Here is a 20,662-nt window from a genome sequence, read left to right on the forward strand (position 1 = left end):
TAAAAATCTAGAACCTCTCACAACAGAGTCTCCTACAGAAAGTGAGTCAAATGTTCTTCAAAACTTGGCTTCGGGGCAAACCTCTAACTCGGGAAAGAATCTCTTGGTATCCTCAACTGCGTCTCAAATTGGACAACCTAACCACTCAACTGTGATGCCTATTTCAACAGGTAGTCAGTCGCATCGCGATGACTCCCAACAAAATCTAATATCAAGTAAGGACAACATTGAAAAAGAAACAAATTCTTTATGTATGACTTCAAAAGGAGCGGTCTCTGACACGGCCCAATCTGCAGCAATTCTTCCTAAAGACAGGAACCCGCCCTCCACGATCTCGACATCGCAGGGGATGCCAACCTCATTTGGCATATTCACGGGAGCCGCAAAAGCAATAACTTGTTCTCTTCCAGTTTCTACAGCCAATCCCCCCAAAAATGTGAAGAGCCTACCGGCCACCAGTAAGACAAAATCTATACGCTCACATGGCACCATCGATAAATCGAAAGAAAACAATAGCAATAAACAAAAAAAATTCATCAGAAACTTACCTTCGCCGACAAAATTGAGTCTGTTCACACGAACAACCAAACCGGAAGAAGACGCAGCCAAAGTTCACGCTATACCGGCACAAACTGAAAGACCAACTCGTGCACCAGTTCATCCCCCATTGAAAAGACGAAGAACCGAGTCGGCAAGTGAGACAATTGAAAGCTCTGAGAGTGATCCCGAAATAGACCTTTGTAATCTCTCAACTTATTCTGAACAGGAAAACTCACTCGAGAGACACAACGTGAGTGCCATTGACGGCATACGTTCTTTTCCTCCTGACGTTCAAGGTCTGTCCAAATCCATTACAGACCGAAAACCAGTGTCAACGACTCTGCGTTCACGTTCTGGCAACGAAACTCACAGGGTGAGCGATCAATCTGTCCATGTCTCCAAACACTCATCTAGATGGAACCCCAAATGTACCAAACACCAACAAAGCAAGATGGCGCACCATGTCTCTAGAGTCCACCAAAATCTCTCTTCCTCTTCGACTATACAAATTGGGAAATTGCGTCTTCAAAACATTCAAGACGACGAAAACGACGTCAATCTCAATCGTGCAAATGTGATGCGACTATTCAAATGCATTCCATCGCTACGTACAATCGAATCAGCCGACATCAAGATTGTTGAATATCCAACTGAACATACTGCTGACCAGGTCATTTTGCATATTCCTTCTGCCTCTGTACGAAATACTATGTTACGTGCCTCCGATGAGTTACTGGCGTTTGGCTTTGATATCTCGACCGAACCTCTGACACCCACAATGAGTCCTAACATCCGGTCTTTCTCACCTTCATCTAAGGCTGATGCCTCTATAAGCTGCAAAGAGATAAGGCAGTCACTTGCGGCAATTTCACTACGACACAATCAAAATCCTCAGAACAGTCGAAAGACAACCAGGGAAAATCAATTACCCCGCTCCCGCAACACGAAACAATAGCCACAACCATCTGACTGTGAACCTCGGAGCGAGATCTTATCATGGAATACGAGGGGATTTACACACCTCTTCAACAATTTCGAAGTCGACCTTCAGTATGTGATCATAATCTGTCTACAAGAAACGTGGCTCGTAGAGGCTCCAACGAAAGACGGTTTTGAAACTCACCTAAACCCCGCCATAAAAAATCCACAAGGTCGCCCTTACTCTGGGCTACTAACAATGACCAAAATAACTAACCAATGGAAACTCATGGAAGTCTCAAATCCGAACCCCTTCACTCAGGGGATACACATGCAATCGACGCAAGGCACCATAGACGAGCGGCTCAATCTCCTGATTATTAACGGCTACTGGAATCCGTATAAAATCAGTACTGCCACGTTTCTAAAGGCCATTATTAGTCTCATAGACAACGCTGTATTAAAACACAAAAACCTGTCAATAATCTGCTGCGGGGACCTGAATTGTACTTGGTTTGGCTTTGACACGAGTCGACAAATATATCTACCCCTTGGCGAACATGAGCTATCTTGCAGAAGCAAGGCCTGGATGAAGGCACTACAAAACCGAAATTGCCACTTGGTGAACGGAAATGTTAAAGGAGATGATCCTCCATCCTCAACCTGGCACCGCGACACTTCTCATAGTATCCTGGACTATTTCTGGGTGTCTTTAAACATGATGGCCAAGATAACAAACTTAAAGGTCGAAAAAATGCAGAATAGTGACCATGATCTCTTACGCCTCTCATGCACCCTTGAGTGGGCACTATTCAAAGGACATTATGGTCTACCTATCACAGTAAATGCAGCAGGAAATCGTCTACGAATAAATGGTCCAAAACTCCACGCACTAACCGACCTCTTATATAATCTTTATGCAGAGCAAAACGTCAATTACGCACCTCTGGTCAGCAATATGATGTCCACCACCATCGCAGCCCGATCAATGGGAACAGTGCACAAACATGTGTCAAGCACAATCATTTCGGCACAAAAGAAAACGATGAGAGCTGACATTCGACAGCTGAAAAAGCTCTTAAAATCACCCCTGATGGCCGAGACACTCAGGAAAGAAATTAAACAAAGGCGACAGGTGTTTCGTAATTGGTTGAAATCGCACAAAATGATCATCGACCAAAATAAGGCTGAAGCAATGATGAAAATACTAGTAACCAAAAATACCCGTCAGATATGGGACATCCTAAATTCTGGCAATTCCCGATGCTCAGCTTATATATCCAACAAAATAAATAGTACTACCTGGGTAGAACACTTTTCTGAAGTGTACCAGTTGCCTGAAAAAGAACGCAATTCAGACTTCGTGCTTTCCGGTGTCGTCTGGGAGGTAACCATGTCGGCTATTGAAATAGAGAAAATGATCAAGAATCTGAAGAATTCCCATGCCGCAGGTCCTGACATGATTACTAATATCATGTTGAAAAAACACGCCCGGCAATGGGCCATTTTGATAGAAGCCTTGTTAAAAACGATTCAGTTCACAAAACAAATGCCTGAATCATGGCTGGAAGCTATCGTGGTTCCAATATTCAAGCGGGGAAATCGAGCGATTCCAAACAACTATCGCCCGATAGCCTTACTCGACACTATCGGAAAAATCCTGGGCTCGTCTCTTCGTCAAAAACTTGAAGGTTGGGCTTCGCACGCAGGGATCCTAGACATCAGACAAACAGGTTTCACCAAGGGCGTAGGCGTTGAAATCAACTTACTCATACTAACTATCTTAAAGCTGAAAACTCTGCAAACAGGGAAAAAACTATTCCTTGCTTTTATTGACCTACGCCAAGCTTTCGACATGATCAATCGTGACCTGCTGTGGACAAAACTTCAAGCCTGGAATTGTCCGAAATCTATATTGGAACCCATCCAGGCCTTACATTTTGGTACATCAATTCAAGTAAGGCTCAACAACCAAGGCGACTTGTCACCAAAAATTCCTACACATAGGGGTGTGAAACAAGGCTGCCCTTTGGCAGCTGAGCTTTTCAAGCTCTTTATTGCAGACATCCCAGCCTGCCTAAAACGGGTCCAGTGCTTTTCTCCAAAAATCAACACCACACCGATAAACTGCATAGCATACGCGGACGACCTTGTCTTAATTGATCGTACCCAGATAGGTCTCCAACGGCTGCTGAATAATCTCAGCGACTATCTAAAACAAAATGACCTAAACCTGAATGTCGACAAAACCAAGATAATGGCTATCGGCACAACAACATCACGGAAAGACCAAGCATTTAAATGGACCATTGAGAATAACACACTATCATCGGTGAAGTCCATCCGTTATCTTGGCATCATGTTCAATAATTTCATCAATGAACACGATTGGATGCAAGATCTGATCACACGAATGAACCAGTTCGCAATTCAAGGTGCCAAGATAAACAGAGAATTTGGAAAATTCAGTCTTTCACCAGTTTTGATATTTTATGTCCAAAAAGTAATACCTGCAATTGCCTTTGGAGCGGAGGCCGGATGGAATTTGGCCGCACAGAACTGGCACAAACTTGAGGCAATATTCTGGAGGCGTGTCTTAAGACTTCCAAACTACGTTTCCATCACTGCGATCCGTTATGAGCTATCGCTGAACTCTCTACACTCTGTTGTAATCTGGAAATCATTGACTGCCTGGAGGAAAATATGCGTAGCTGCACCGTCCCCTGCTTACCAAATTCTGGCTGAGAAACACGCAGTTACCAACAACCATCTACTTCGTGCCTGGAAAGCTGCCCTGGCAACCTATCTACATAGTGATGACATACCAATTGAGGATTTAATTAACTTACCACAGTTGGCAAAGATCAAATTTGACAACTGGTCGTGGATTTGCAATTTAGAACTTCGCAACAAACTGAAATCCACGCTGAAATTAGACACCACAGTTCATAAATTGAACAAACCCAGCCGATATTTAACAAAATGTCCAAACTCGCAATATCGTGAAAAATTCTTGAAGTTTCGACTGAACGCCATTCAATCTAAAGAAATGCTGTGGCAACGCAAAACCAAGGACACTGTCGACAACATATGCCGATTTTGCTGCACCGCCAGGGAATCGTCTTATCATTTAATAACAGCATGTGCCGGGGTGAAAACCCAACGACAATGTCACCTTGGGAAATATGCTCCTCTGGACAACGACATGGCCAATTGGTGGTGTCGGGCAATTTCTGGTCATGACATCCAACTCACATGTGCCATTGTTAACTTTTTGGACTCCATTTTTCTCTTATTAAGTTCTGAGGCAAAAGCAATTACTAATTAATTAATGATCCCACCAACCAACAAAAATTGCTGGGCACGCAATTGTAACCTTGGAGGCTGTATATGTCTGCAAATACATCTAGTTACCCGATTGCAAGACGCCCCTTTGAAGATCAGTTTTGTCTTCTATGTAACAAAAGCTATGGGTGTCCAACTTTTTCTTTTCTAAGTTGTGATACCACGGCTGACGTTTCAATAATAATAAAAATAAAAAAATATAACTATGGGCCCCGGGGCATTACCTGAGTCGGTAATGCCCCTGCCGCTCGGGTCATATTGCTTGAATATAATTGTTCTTAACAGAAGGCCCCCAAGAAAACACAGTTTCCATAGAATGCGAGTGCCCCACACTCCAGAGAGCTGGGCATTGTTTGCACTATTCCATTCGGAGGCATTGCACATGGTATTGTCTGCATTTGTTATGCTATCTTACTGTGATTTAAACTTTGCAACTTAATCTCTCTCTCTCTCTTTCTCTCTCAATGTGGTGTGCTCTTGTCATCTCTCGCTCTCTCTCTCTCTATACACTGCTGCAGCTAGCTATGTCACTATCTATCTCTCCTATCTGCTTCTCTATCTCCTATCCCTCTCCTATCACTAGAACTGGCCTGGAAGAAAGCTCCAACCCATGCCTTCCTATTGCAGACACCCATGTCATGGCTTCTGCCAGAGAGACTCTCAATCCTCTTTTTCGTTAACTCACCTGATCTATGGATTTGCTACATGGCCAGCTTTCTCTCCCCTATCGCCTCTTCTCCCATTAATAGTGGTACTCGCTGGGATGTTCTCCTTGACCTCTTCACCATTTCCAGAGTCATCCTTAATGTCTATTGCAATGGAAGCATCTTGGTTCAGGAGGGTCCTCAACCCAACCTTCTTTTCGACAGGCTCCTCCCTCGCCTCTCTAACCTTACCTTCCGGACATGCCCCCTCACATACTGTGCCAACTTCCTCCTCTGCACAGGCGCCCTTGCCTACTGTGCCCACTTCCTCCTCTGCACAGGCGCCCTTGCCTACCATACCTACTTCCTCGTCTGCACAGGCACCCTTGCCTACTGTGCCTTCCTCCTCCTCTGCACAGGCACCTTTGTTCTGCCGCACTGTCCCAGCTCCCTTTTCGGCCTTGGCCCACTCTTGCCACCTTTGGGGGGCTACCGTCCCCTGCACCACCCGCACAAGACCTTCAGAGATGACAAGCTGCTCCACATTGCCATGCTTAACTCTTGCTGCGCTGTCAAACACTCGTCTGACATTTGCAACCTCCTTGAAAGCATGGATCTTGATGTGCTCGCCATCACGGAGACATGGCTCAAGGACAGCTCTGTCACAAGCTTTGACACACTCTTACGTGCAGGATACAAGATCCTCTCTTTGTACAGGCCCAAGGGGTCAATGGGGGGAGTGGTGTTGGTCTTTCCAGAATGGATACCTGTGTCCATTAGCCCCACTCACGCTTACTCCTCCTTCGAGTGCTTAGTCTGCAGGCTCTCCCTCTCCCCTAAATCCTCGCTCCTTATGGCCACCTTCTATTGGCCACCAGGACTGTCCAAGCTCTTTCTCTCAGAATGGGCCGACCTGGCCTCCTCTCTACTCTCTTCCTCCTCTCAACTCACCCTGCTGGGTTACCTCAACATCCATCTGGACACTCCTGACTCCTCAAGACCCTTCCGCAACCTATGCGACTCTCTCTCGCTCTCTATCTTACCCTCTGGCTCTACGCACACAGCGAGCCACACTTTAGATGCTTTCATCTCCACCGACATCCCTCTCTCTACCCCTCTCACTACCTCTCTTTCTTGGATGGACCACTCCCTTCTCTCTTCACACTTGAAGATCGCCTCTCCTCTTGCATTGGCACACCCGGCGCAGCCATGTGGCTTCATAGTCACTAGACCCAAGAAAAGAGTGACAGCGGCTGCCTTTGCCTCCACCTACTCTCCGCCTCCTACTCCTGCGGATGACTCTCACCCTGACAGAGCCCTTGCTACCTTCTATCTCTCATCACTAACCCCATTGACACTCTTGCTCCTGTCATGGGGGTCCGACTGAAGCCTTCCAAAAAGTGCAACTCCGATCTGGCTGCCCTCAAACAAAAGTGTAGGACAGCTGAGCGGAAATGGAATTCATCAGGCGTACCCTCTGACAAACTGGCCTGCCGCCTCCTTCAAAGGCAATATCAACTCTGCATACACACCAAGAAAATAGTATTTTTTCAAGCCTGCATCTCTGCAGCATCAAACAACACAGCTAAACTTTTCAAAGTCTGTAAGGAACTGGCCAATCCTGGAGCAGCCTTTGCTCGGCCCGGGCCACACACTTCACTGCAAAAACCCAAGACATCCTTTCCTCTCTCACTTCCACACCACATCACACACCTACACATCTGGAGCCTCCCTTAGCACCACCACCACCACCACCTCTCCTTTCTTCTCTCACTCCGTCACACCTGATGAGGTCGCCAGATAAGTCCGGTCTATGAAGGCTTCGTCCAAACAAGTGGACCCTTGCCCCTACAAAATCATTAAGGACAACATTGACTCTCTTTCTCCAGCCTTGGCTGATCTCTGCAATCTCTCTTTTTTCAATAGAGTTTTTCCAACTTCTCTTAAGAACTCCCTTCTGCACCCTCTGCTTAAGAAACCCTCCACTGACCCCTCCATTCTGGCAAACTACTGCCCTATCTCTATCACCCCATTCCTGGGAAATCTCATGGAGAAGCTGGCTATCTCTCAGCTCACTGATTCTGCTGGTTGCCTCCACGACCATTACTCTGCCATTAGAGCATCCAGAGGCACGGAAACTGCTCTCCTGAACACTGATGAAGACCTGATCTCAAATCTCAACACTTACACTCCCTCTGTCCTCATTCTTCTCGACCTCTCCTCTGCCTTTGACACGGTAAACCACACCAACCTGATCTCATGTCTCCGTGACACCCTGGGAATCATAGGTCAGGCTTTGGCGTGGTTAACTTCCTTCCTCTCCGACTGCCCATCCCAGGTAGAACTTTCCTTTCTCTCCTCTATCACTCTCTCAACCTGTGGCATGCCCGAGGCCTCTAACCTATCCCCCTGGTTCGTCAATGTCTACATGGCTGCCTTGGCACATGTGATTGCCACTTTCATCTCTAACTTCCAGTGTTACGCGGATGACACACAACTCTGCTTCACGCTACCCTCAGCCACCTCCTCTTCCTTGCTCATATCTGACTGTCTGTCCGCAATTCAGTCATGGTGTGCTGCAAACAACCTCTGCCTCAACGCCAGTAAGACTGAGAGCGTGCTCATTGGGACTCCTGCTCCCGCTTTCCCACGCTCACCCTGGCCGGCCTCCCTTGCCCCGTACCCACCTGCGAGGTAAAAAATCTTGGGGTCATCTTCGACTCCACTCTCTCCTTCTCCACTCACATTTCAGACATCTCTAAGAAGTCCAACTATCAGCTGCACCTCCTCAGAGATACTCTTCCCTTTCTCACCTTCTCCCAGCGGATCAATGTCTCCATAGCCCTGGTTCTCGCCAGGCTGGACTACTGCAGCAGCCTCTTTTCTTAACCTCCCTACCTCTACCCTGCACTCTCTGCAACTCATCCAGAACAGAACCGCAAGACTTATCCTTGGCCTCAAGCCCAGGCACTGCATCTCTCTGGCGCTGAAATCCCTCCACTGGCTCCCCGTAGCTGCAAGGATCAATTTCAAGACCCTCTGCATTGTCCACAAGGCTGTCTGGGGTCTGGGACCTCCCTATCTGAAAGGATACCTACCTAAATACTGTCCTTCCCAAGCGCTCCGCTCCTCTACCTCCAACCCTCTGCGAGTGAGCCGGTTCTCCAAGCAAACATTTGGAAGAAGATCTTTATCTTCAGCATGAGCCTCCCTCTGGAATAGCCTCCCTGCCGCCCTCCGTCTTGAGCCTGATCTCCTTAAGATCCAGAAATTACTTAAAACATTCCTCTTCTCCTCCTCCTTCTCTCGCCCTCTACCTTGCTAACCTTTCTCTCTACTCTATTCCCTCCCACCGTCATTTTCCCTACAGCTTGCTAACTGGCCGCCTGGTGTACCTCACAGTCTGACAGGTCCCATGCACCCCCGCCAGTCCTCTCGCACTTGCCTCCGAGCCTTGCACTTCGCCTTATCATCACTGCACTTGGTCAATGACCTAAGAGAGTAGCATCTCTCTGCACTTACCCAAACCACTACCGACTGAGCACACTTGGAACCCCCGCATCCCTCCCTATAACCGTCTGTGCACTTGCGCAATTCGAACGTACCATGCCTGATGATCATCTGTTCTTGTTTTCCCCGTCTTCCCTCCCTGCATAGCAGCGCCTTAAGGCACTTGGAAAAACTGAAGAATTGTCGACACAATTGTTAAATGTGTTATATGCACTTACTCTGCCTGTGCAGACTATCGTCTCTGAACGACTGTTGTTTTTCCCCTTGTTCCCTCACTCCTTGAGCGCTTTGAAACACTTGCTTTGTGTATAGGCGCTTTACAAATAAACATTACCATAACATGTATACATATATACATGTAATGCTTGGTGCTCATTTTACAGCATGTTCAAGCAACATGCAGGGGACTGCCAATGTTAGCATGTATTTGCTGCTTGAGTCCCTTCATGCAGTTCTCAACATCTGTAAAACGAAGCGAAAAAGCAAAATGTAATGGCAAAACCAGCTTTTGCACTCCATTTTGTCAATGTGTAGATGCTGCTGCCTGTAATGCATGGCAGACAATATTTACAATCCATCTGTTTTTCAGAAGGTGAGACTTTCTCTCTCTCTTCTGTAACTTACTGCAATGTGCATTGTGTTATGCTATGGGGTGAGGTGCTATTATATATATATATAGTATCATTTTTCTTAACAGGAGTACCCTAAAGAAGCACAGCAGTCGAGAAAGAGGTCGAGAAGGACGCTCCCACCCTAGGATATTCCCAGCTTGTCAAGAACTGCTGATTGGACCAAAGCCACACCTTTGTAGACCCTTTACCTAGCACCTGGTATGCAGTACATGTTGAGCAGGTGGTTCACTGGAGGAATTTGTGACATCTTGTCCATATAATAGATCGACTCAGTAACAATTTGGACATGCTAGGGGAGAGTAAGAGGGTGGTTGTTCCCACCTTTGAACGTCCAGGAGGATAGCTCAGGGGCAACGCGTTTGTCTTGGAAACAAGGGAAAGCATAGCAACACAGGTTTGAATTCCTGGCTGGCGCTTAGAAACTGGTCCCCAATATGTTATACAATTATAATTATAATACATTTTTAGAGGAGCATGAGCACTCTGATGTTGGAGCCCCCATTCTTGTACCCTTACCTTCTACTCACCTGCCCCACACTTGTACCCCGCACTCCTCACACACCCATACCCTTCCATCCCCGCTTTGTAACCATATCCGGGAGGATAGCTCAGTGGCAACGTGTTTGCCTTGGAAGCAAGAGGACATGGAGCAACACAGGTTCGATCCCCGGGTCCACACTTAGAAACCTCTGTGTATTAAGTGCATTATAAATAACCAATTCCCCACACCCTTGCATCCCGAGCTTCTCTTCACCCACCCCCACCCATATACCCAAGCCTTCCCCTTGGGTGCCCCGGCCCTACAATTCACTGCCTTCCACACACCCACACCCAACCTTGCAGCCTCCGCCTTCTCATCCCCACCCATGCAGGTCACACCAGCTCCTTTGTCACCATGACTGCCACCCCCTCATTCTCGGTTGATGCCTCATGTACCTTTCACCTCCCACGCCCTGTGGCTCCAAAGAAGAAGAGGTTTGCTGCCCCTTTGTCCGATTAGCCACTGAAAGCCATTTGACCAGAGGATGAGGAAATCATTACTGTTCAAACATTTGGTCATTTTATAGTAGAATAAACAGTAGTGAACTTTGATGGATCAGACAACAAGGTGGGCCTTCCTGTTCCTCTGAGGACCGCCCTCCTCACCTTTGTTCAGACAAGGTTCAGGGACGACCACTCCCAGTTCTGTAAGAATAAAATAAATTAATTCTTTCAGGACTTACTTATGTAATATTCCCTCTGATGATGATGATTCCATGTAATTCTATGTAAATATCATGACTATGATGTCTATATTTTCTGGATATGTATGGTGCAGGCGGAAAGTTGCTGTGTATCCCTATGTTGCCACTAATAAACAGAGTTTGAAAAAAAATATATAAACTCTTACAGTTTCAAAGGTAGAAACGGTGTCCTCCCTGCTACCTCTGCAAGACACACGCAAGCTGTCAAACCTATCCCCCTTCATACCACGCAGCTCTCCTCTCCTTGAACGTAACACCACTGGTAGCTTCCAACCTTCCCCACTTACCCCATCCACTTCCTCTTGCCTTGGCTCCTCACACCCGTGGCTGGTCCACTGGCAGTCGTTAACCCTCTCTCCCCTGACATTGACTGATACATCACCTTCCCTCTACTTCACTTTCACTGAGTAAGCAATTCTTTGCTTTTAGACTTTTCCATAATGTGGTACACTTTATCCAGCAGTTCCATTATGTACCTCTTGTGCTGTATTTATTTGGTGAGCTGACTAACGTAACATAACATAATGGTACAAGCATTCAAGAGGGACACATAGTCCATTCACATATTCGTCACTGCCCCATTGTGCTCCACAACCATGGGGAACCCTGTGTGGTTTATCATCCTCACACACTTAACTGGGGTCAGCCTCTGCCTCCAAAAGTTTGAGATGCCCTCCAAGAGTTCTGAACACACTTGAGGTGCCCTGAACGTTGTGCTCAGATCAACTTGATAGGGTTTAGGTGAGGAGGTTGCAGGAGAGGACAACCCAAATTAGCCCCTGTGTATATCTGAAGGCTGCTGCAAAGGAAAGTTATGCCTCATTGTCCTGTATGATGCATAATTTGCAGGCAATGCTCCCTGCATACAGCCACAGCCCCTGCATAATCATGTTCTCTTTTAAGAAGGTTGTGCCCATTATGCCCTACAAATGAATCAGAGGTATTTTTGGAGATTCCAGCCCAGATATGTACTGAGATTGAATGCGTCAAGTGTGGGGCGGGGTTGCTTGAGAAGTGTCCTTTCCTCCTGGATGCCATCCTGTTGAACCCTTTGGGGATGATGTGATGCTAGTCCGGTCTGTAAACAGGACATCCTCATAGTTTTTTCGATCATCTCTATCCAGACATTTACGTGGGCCACCCGTTTTTCCATATCAAAATTGCAGATCATTGGGCATAGCCTGCGGAGCATGAAAAAGCATTAGTTATAATAAAGGAAATGAACACCTTTGCACACTAAAGAACAAATGGTGTGTGTGCTACTGTATTCTCAATCAGATAAAACATACATACTAAGATGCTTGGCATATAGGAACACCCCCACCTCCTACCAGCTACCTCTGGGAGTAGGGCTAGGGATAAGTGGGGTGAGGTAGGGTGTGTGAATATTGTGCAGTAGAGTAGATGAGTATGGGGAGGAAGGCTGGGTGAGTAGGGTGAGAGACTGGTTGAGTGGTTGGAGGTTGAGTGGGTGAATGAGTGAGGTAGGCTGTGTGAGTAGGGTAGGGGGGAGTAGAGTGGATGACTGAGGTGAAGTAGGGTGGGTAAGGAGGGTCAAGTAGAGTGGTTGACTTGGGTAGAGTGAGGTGCAGTGCTTGTGTGGTGCCAGGTAGTTAGGTGCATGGGTAAAGGTAAAGTGGGTGAGTGGGGTGAGGTAGATGGGTGAATAGGGTGAGGTTGAATGGGTGTTTAGGTTGAGGTAGGGTGAGTGAATATAGAGGAATAGGGTGGGAGTGGGTTGGTGTAGGTAGGTGAGCAGAATGGAGTAGTTTGCGTGGGTGGGTGGGGTGAGGTAGGTAGGTGAGTGACGTGATCTAGGTGACTGAGAAGGTTTTATTAACTACAAAAGGCGTCCCTGTTGAATATTTTGCAAAGAACATATTTTATTTTAATTATTTCACAGCACAGAAAACAATCTGAAATTTACTAGGAATCAGTCCTCTAAATACATGTAATTAACAGTTGTATGTAGGGGGATTTCATCTGATTAGTTGTTATATGGTTCTATTTTACATCAAATCAAGTTCATTACAAGAGTGTGACATGAAAGATAACGTAGAAGAGGACATTTCTCTTACAACATTTTTATGCAATCAGTACAAAACTAGTAATGAAAAACAACAATACTTGACAGAACATCAACAAAGTTACAACTGTAGTGCACAAAAGTGCATCAAACATTTAGATACAGACATTGAAATAAAAACAGAGCTGGTAATACACCTGAGTTTTACAAGTAATTCCCAAGAGATTTGTTCTAAGTTTCTGTGGATACAAGTGTACCGCCTACCTCATGACCATGGATTTCATTAGACTATTTATTAATAAAAATAAATGTGTATAAATAAAGGAAATAAAATAGAAGAACAGAACTAAATTGCTAGAAAGATAAGGAGAATTAAGCTCTACACTGGTTTCAGGTAGGGTACCAGAAAAAGAAAAGATTGTAGTGGCAGGCGTCAGGGGTCAGTTGTTTATTCCAGACTATTTAAGTCCCATGAAACTAAGGATCTAAACAGGAATGTGTACAACATAAGATTGATAAACTCCGAATCGTGTCATATTTTCAGCATATCATGGTCTCCATCATCCATTCAACATACCTAGTTCATATAGATTAAAGGACAAGTATTGAAAGCCATGAAATAGGGCAAAAGCAATGTATCAGCCTTTGAGATTAGGCAAGGTAAGATTTAGGAAAAAATAATGAAATTATTTTTGGGGATTTAAACCTACCTATTATAAGTAGGATAAGTTACCATTAGTATTGGAGAAGACTAGTCAATGTCATTGAGTCACAAAATGTATGATCTGTCGAAATAAGAGAAAGAAGAATGAAAGGTGGTCTCTTAATAGGTTGGACTGACCTAACGTGACAATTGCCTCAAAATGGCCAAGGCCTAAGTATATTCAGAGGGCACATATTTTGCAGGCGATGTGGACCTTACCTCCCAGGTGTAGGTTATTTTGATGCAAAACTCATTGTGATGTTGCTGAGTGTATCTTGGTCTTTTAGGCCGATTTGAAAAATTGTGGCCCATTCTTATGTTGTGTCCAAACGCAGTGACATCATCACACGGGTGTGCAGGGCCATCATGGCGAAGTCACAGTGATGTTATGGCAAAATAGATATATGACAAGTTGCAAAGATTCTTTGCCAATCCATCAAGGGTTGTTGGTAGCTAGTCTGTTAAAATGACAAGCAAATTATTCAATGGCGGTGAAGTAGGGCGTGGTAGGTTGGGTGAGTAGAGTGTTATTGATTGCAGTTGCTTGTCTATTATTTAGCACAGTTGCCTACAGTGAAGGGAAGAACATGGGCAGACAAAGCTAATGCTAATCTACTGTATTGCAGACTAAGGTTACAACTTCATCAGGGGAATCCAGAACACACTGGATCTGTGTGAGTTGACCATGTTCATAGAGTTCTTTGGGCCTCATTATAAGGTTGCCGGTCCGGTAATAATGGTACCGGTAAGCTTGCCGGTACCATTGTTACCGGATCGGCAAACTACGAGTTCTGCTCGTAGGTGCCTTACCACCCACCAGGTCTGACCTGGCGGGCGTACCGGCACCCGTGAGAAGACCACGACGGATGCACCAGCACTATTCATGAAGGATGCTGGTGCATCCGGCCTCCCCATTCCCATTGAGTCCAATGGGACTCAAATGGGAATGGGGACTAATATTTTCCAGTACCCGGGAATGGGCAATTACCGGGCCCCCCGGGGATGTTATCCCCTAGTAATTGCCCATTCCCGGGCAACAGAAAATTCATGACTCCGGTGTTAGGAAAGATTTCGTAATTGTAGGTAATTTTCCTTCCATGTGGCAACCCCTAAACTTTTTGCTGTTGTTTTTCACCTTGTTCTTGACTTTGCCAGAGAAGTGCAGCCTTCTGCCGCACTCCTCTGGGCTTTCGCTTCTTTCTTACGGGGAAACTGACATGCCCTTAAGACAGTCAGTACCGGGGAACGCTGTTTCCCGTAGTTTCTTTTATCATGTTGCGGCTTTCGTGCAACATGACACAAGAGGGCACTGTAAGCTAAGTTACAGCTCTCTTGGGTCTCTAGCCTTCTACAGGCCCTAGATACTCGTTTAGGATTGTATCTGATCGGTGCAAGTGATTCAGGGACGGGAATGGTGGCAGCGATCGTTTCTTGTGTTTTGAGCTCCTTTTGGCGTTCTAAGCGCATTTCTTGCGCTTAACCCAAAATGGTGGCCTGGCTCCCAAAATGGCCAGACCACGAGGCTCCTTTGTCCTGTCCGCTGACCGTCTTGCTCCCTTCACCTTCCCCAGGTTGAGCCGACCCGGGGCCTTCCTTATTTGGGCATGTACTTTCCTGCGAAACACGGATGCTTTCGCGGGCTTCTACATGTCTTGTGTGTGCCTCCAGGATGTGGGCTGGGATGTCTGGTCCCAATACACATCCTGGGTGCCAGAGAGTCTAGGGTGGTGTGAATGCCTGGGACCACCGTGGTCCGTGATTGGTCCACGAATGGTGTGAGTGTTGATGAGCGGATCTCCCATTGGGTCCCCTCCGTTTTGGCGCGAAGGGAACCGTGGATAAGAGGGGGCTGGAAACACCACTACCATGTCGATCTCCTGAGTTCTCACGAACGAAGGAATACAGGAGCCAAGTATCCTGCAACCAAGAGGCTGGACCGAGGAATCGCTGGTGACCCGCTGAAGGACTTCTCCTCTGCACTGCTGTCGCCTTGTGAAACCCTTTTCACCTTTGATCGAACCAGAAGGCCTGTACTGGTACTTCGTCCCTTGGAATAGCAGGAACAGCTATTCTCGGCATCTTCACCATCTCCTGCCAGTAAGCCTTCGGAAGCGTCTCTGGGCCATCCAGCTGACTGACCAGCTTACACGGGAGTCTTGCTCTGTAACCGCCGCCAGGTTGTGTAGTATTTCGAGTCCTTGTCACTCTCACACGCTTCGTACACTTGGCGTTCCCAGGTCTGAAGTGAGTAGTGTACATTTGGCTCAGATACACACGGCCGCTCCGTTGCCCTGCTGTGGTAACAAACTGTGCGGGTTTCTTCGATTGGGACGTCTTTTTACTCAACGCGACGACGAGGCGTTCCCTGCTCTTCTGAACCTGCCAGCAGGGCTGGACTGAGCCGTCGGCCAATCGGCCCGTGGCCGATACAAAATCATGGAGGAGACCTGGGGGCCGGTTCCTGAAGCCCACGCTGGACCGGTCTCCGGCTCAGTCATGGGCTTCAAGTCTGTGCCTTCACACTTCAGGAACCGGCCCCCAGGGCCTCCCCCTCGCCGCCGCCGGACGGACGCAAGTTGCAAAGGATCTGTAAGTAAGTATCTTACAGATCCTTTGCAATTGCAGCCCCGCCGCCGCCAGCCCGCCGCAGAGGCAGAGAAAGGTAACACCTAAGTGTTACCTTCCTTTGATAAATGCTGCAGGCCGCGACACCATGGGCTGGTTTTTTATGAAGCCACCCCAGGGCCGGTTTTAAAAAAATAAATAAAATGTTTGTTTATTATTACATTTGACTCGCTGCCGGCACAGCGCTGCAGCAGCCAGCCAGTGACACACAGTCACAGTGTGCTGTACAGCGCTGTGGGCGCAGGAGAAGCTGGGCCATTTCCATTTGAAACATTTTTTTTATTTGTTGCCTGCAGTGTTTGTACAATTATGGATTGGCTTGGCTGCTGCCGACAGTGGCCACGCCAGCAGCTCGCCTTGCTAGCAGCAGGCAGCGCCAGTGATGGAAACTGGCACTCTGCAGGAGGGGCTGGGGCTGTGCGCATAATTATTCATCAAAGCAAGGTAACAACAAACAAGTTGTTACCTTGCTTTGGTGATTTGCATGCATCATAATTATGATGCATGCATATTATTAATGCCTGATCAAGTAGCCTGGACCCTGGGGTAGGGCCGCTGACATGGTGCAGCCACTCCAGGGGGAGCCGCGGCGTGCAGTGCTAGTCGCCGCTCGGGCCCGCCCCGGCTCCTCTGAAATGCTAATTCGGCTACAACTACAACACCTACTGCAGCCAGGCTCAGCCTCAGGCTGGCTGGCTTGCTCGCCTCCTGCCTGCAGGGCCGCTGGCCTGGGGCTGGGCTGACCTGGGCCCGGCACTGGGGGGACGGGGGCACCAACCAAGTGCAGTCTCATAACAAGTTGCTTTCAACTTTGCAGGAAGTAACAACAACGAATTTGTTGCACTTTGCAAAGTTGAAAGCAACTTGTGCCTGGGGCTGGGGATGAGGCTGATCCGGCACAGACTCTGTGCCGCCATTGGACGTGTGACATGTGACCCTCTCTCCCTGGAGAGAAAGGATATTAGTTGAGCCTCTCCTCCCTGCCCTGCATGATGATTTTTGCCACGGGCCACTGTCAGCCAGCCACAACACGACACCACCACGGGCTGCGTGCAGCACAGCAGAGGCCAGCCAGCAGACCGAGACAGTGGACCGTTACTCCACACCGGCTGCAGGCAGCACCCGGTCCGAAGTTCTTGCTGATCCGGCTGCTTGCCAGGGACCGGCTTGCAGTGGCACTGCCAACTCAGTCTGCAGCACTGGTGGTACTAGCAGGCAGGCAGCACTGTACACTGTCTGCTGGTGACTGCCGCCCCGGCCTGGCACCTCGTACCTGCGCCACCACCTCACTCGGTGGCTCAGCAGTGCTCAGCCCAGGTCTGCCAGCCCCCGCGGCAGCCAGCAGCAGCCAGCCCAGCAGACAACATCCAAGAGGAGACAGAGAGAGACTCTGCAGCTAGGAGCCGGCCCGTAAGGTACGAATAAAGTCCAGGCACTGACTGCACTGGCCTGGCAGTTCTTCTCCTCCTTTCACCTACTGACAGCCAGCCCGTCAGCCGCCCACGAGTCCTCCCTCCCTGAACGTGAGTCCCTCAGTGGGCCGGCGGTGATGTGTGTATCGTGTCGCCCTGCTGTGACTGGGCACGGGCATGGCACTGGCTGGCACGGCACCAGAGGTCTATTTGGCCTATTTATTTATTTCATTTTACGTATCGTGCATTTGTGTGCACACATAGAAAGAGATGCATGCTAGACTGGAGTACAGAAATAGGTGCATTCTCAATCGTACAGTACAGATAGGAGTTCAAAACTGCCTTATCGTGCATTGTCCAAACTGTGTAAAGTAACTTGCCTTATGTATGGGATTATTAGTGGATATTGATTGGCAACCGCAAAATTACCTCAAGTAAGCACCAGGACTGGATGAAGTGATTACTCTTGCTCCCGTGGATACGGCAGTGGAAAGGGGTGTTCAATGCACTGTATTATATTTAAAGCGAGTCACACATAGCCTGGGCTCATCATGACTTCCATAAGCAACACGTTACAGACCATGTGACATTTATTACTTTTCTACAGTTGTTAAATGGGATAGGCAATTAAACCACATTAAGTAAAGTCTACCAACTTTACTTTGTATAAAAGGGCACAGTCAACTTTTAAAAATGCAGGTGTCTGTTTCACTCGGACTAGACAGACGGCCTGCATCCCTAACTGTGTTATCTCTCCGTTTTTTTGTTTCACTGGTTTTCCCCAAAGCTACATGCCAATGCAGACCTGGACTTGGCATCTCGAGTGCCAGCATGCGTCACTTCCTCCTGACAGGGTAACATTGGAATTAAACTATAAGTTGGGATCACATTGGCACTATTAGAGCTCATCCCCTTTGACCTCCAGGGAGTAGCATGTCCCCTCAAGGTGCTAATACATCAAGTACATTGTGTTTAAGCTCTCCTCTTATCAGTTCAGAAAAGAAGCATCCGGAGCAACTGGTGCCTGGTACCCAGCCATGCAGCCGTCATCTGCCCTTCAACGTCTGCAGTCACGTTGCTGCCATCACATCTTGCTGCCTGGCATGAAGGGAGTCGGGACCGGTGGTGGACCACCACCAGGATCTGGCCCCCTATGAAACAGTACCTAGTCTCACCTGCTGACAGCCAGCCCGTCAGCCGTCCACGAGTCCACCCTCCCAGAGTGTGACTCCCTCAGTGGGCCGGCGGTGGTGTGTGGCTGGCCCCAGGCCTGTGGTTGTTCACCCCCACCCCAGGTGCCCGACTGGCCGCCCCTGCTAATATTATTTGACCAGGATGGCAGGCCCTACATTGCATTGCCCTTCACTTCTCTTTTGTTATTACCAAGACGTTTATTGTCTGCTATCGTTTTTTACACGTTTAGTGAAGAACACATTTTTTGTAATGATGCTGATGATGATTTAGATGTATGATTGTTTTTTGTATTTAGACTAGGTTCATTATTTCGTTTTTCCTATTTCTATTGTTGCCCACTTTCTTTGCTTCCTTTTCTCTTCTATGTCTTGTTCTGTGCTCTGTTGTATGTCTCTCGCGCTGGTGTTTCTTTTTCGTTCTCTATGTTTTCTTCTGGTGGTCAGTGAGATCATCAAGGTAGGGCCACACAGTGTGCTAGCTTGCTTTTCGGACGCACTAACATCATTACTTCATTTACTTACCCATGTCTTTTATCTGTCTCATTATGCAATTCCGCATAGGTGTCACCATCTCACGACATTGAATCACACATCAAACTCGTAAGCTTCTCCCATATGTCACAGCTTTGAATAGTCCTTTCACCCTTTGGATCCCTTTATAGTGCATCACCGTAGTGCAGATTTCCAAGCTGTGAGGCTCCTCAGAAAGAAATGTGATCTCAGGAAAGAGGGGCAAAGGGTTACTTCTTTCACTTTCGTGGACGCGTGACCTGTGGTGGGAGCTTATTGTGGGGGTAGCTGGGAGGGGATGCGGCTGAATGAGGTGAGGGAATGGAGGAAGGGTCAATGTAGAGCGAGGTGGTGGGTGACATCCTGCCCAGAAACTCCTGAATGTGGCAAAGGGACTCTGCCAGGCAGGTCATGGCATAGTGAAGGTGAGCTGTGACTGGGCATGGCACTGGCTGGCACCAGAGGCCTATTTGGCCTATTTATTTCATTTTATGTATCGTGCATTTGTAAGGTGCTTATACATCAAGTAAATTGTGTTTCAAAGCACCCCCCTCTCTTATCAGTTCAGAAAGGAGGCATCGGGAGCAGCTGGTACCCAGCCGTGCAGTCTTCATCTGCCTTATCACTTTCTCAAGCGTTTACACAAAACATAACATGCAACAGACACATGAACCCTCCATAAGTAGCATTTTCTGTAAAGTCGTGAACTGACGCGAATCACGGATGATCGTTTTAGGGCCACTTTTTTTGAGGTGAGGGGTGGGCCACTTTTTGAGGCGAGGGGTGGGCCTTTTTTTTTGGGGTGTCCGGGCCTATTTCTTGTCCCAGTCCGACCCTGCGTGCCAGCTGCTGAAACTGACCCGGAGAAGCCTGGGTCTGCTTGCATCGGGGACCGGTGAGTAGCATAGCTAGGATCTGGTCGCCCTCCTGCAGGAGCCCATTGCTTTTCCCCGCTGTGTCAAACAGCACCCTTCTCCGTACTCGCGCTCTGCTTCTGCCCACTGTGGAGGCTGCGCTTGAGTCGCGGAACTTGTTCTTCTTCTTTTGTGCACTAAACTGAACTGCCTGATTTCCCTCGAAGAGCTTCTCCTTTTGCCCGTTGGCACCAGCGTGTGCAGGTACTTTTGAGCACCAGGCTCCACTCTTCGCAGGGCTCGGACTTCCATCTAGTTAGGTGCCTCTGAAGGCAAACTGGGTCTAAGCTTTATTTCACACTGCCTGTTTTCCCTCCCTTTTAGGTGGACTACACATTTCGTGCATATAACGCTTGAGACTTGTTGTATTTGTATATATATTGTGTTGATATGGTATGTGTTGGTTTACCATCGTTATATTGTGATTTTCTCGCTACGGTCATTGT

The 20,662-nt window shown here is 47.7% G+C and overlaps 1 long non-coding RNA gene across 2 annotated transcripts in view; it reads right to left on the reverse strand.

Annotated features, from left to right (window-relative positions):
- The window catches only part of LOC138481734 (uncharacterized), a 174,878-nt gene that overhangs the window by 149,294 nt on the left and 4,922 nt on the right, over nt 1-20,662 (reverse strand). Inside the window, exon 4 of one of the 2 annotated variants that reach the window (XR_011274366.1) lies at nt 11,309-12,014. The exons of the other annotated variant lie outside the window; for it this stretch is intronic. This is a non-coding gene — a long non-coding RNA (uncharacterized lncRNA). Of the gene's footprint in view, nt 1-11,308; nt 12,015-20,662 lie in introns of those variants that run through there. 2 annotated transcript variants of the gene reach the window in all.

Source organism: Ambystoma mexicanum, chromosome 5p, assembly GCF_040938575.1.
Source record: "Ambystoma mexicanum isolate Mex_15411 chromosome 5p, UKY_AmexF1_1, whole genome shotgun sequence".
In the NCBI taxonomy this organism is placed as follows: domain Eukaryota; kingdom Metazoa; phylum Chordata; class Amphibia; order Caudata; family Ambystomatidae; genus Ambystoma; species Ambystoma mexicanum.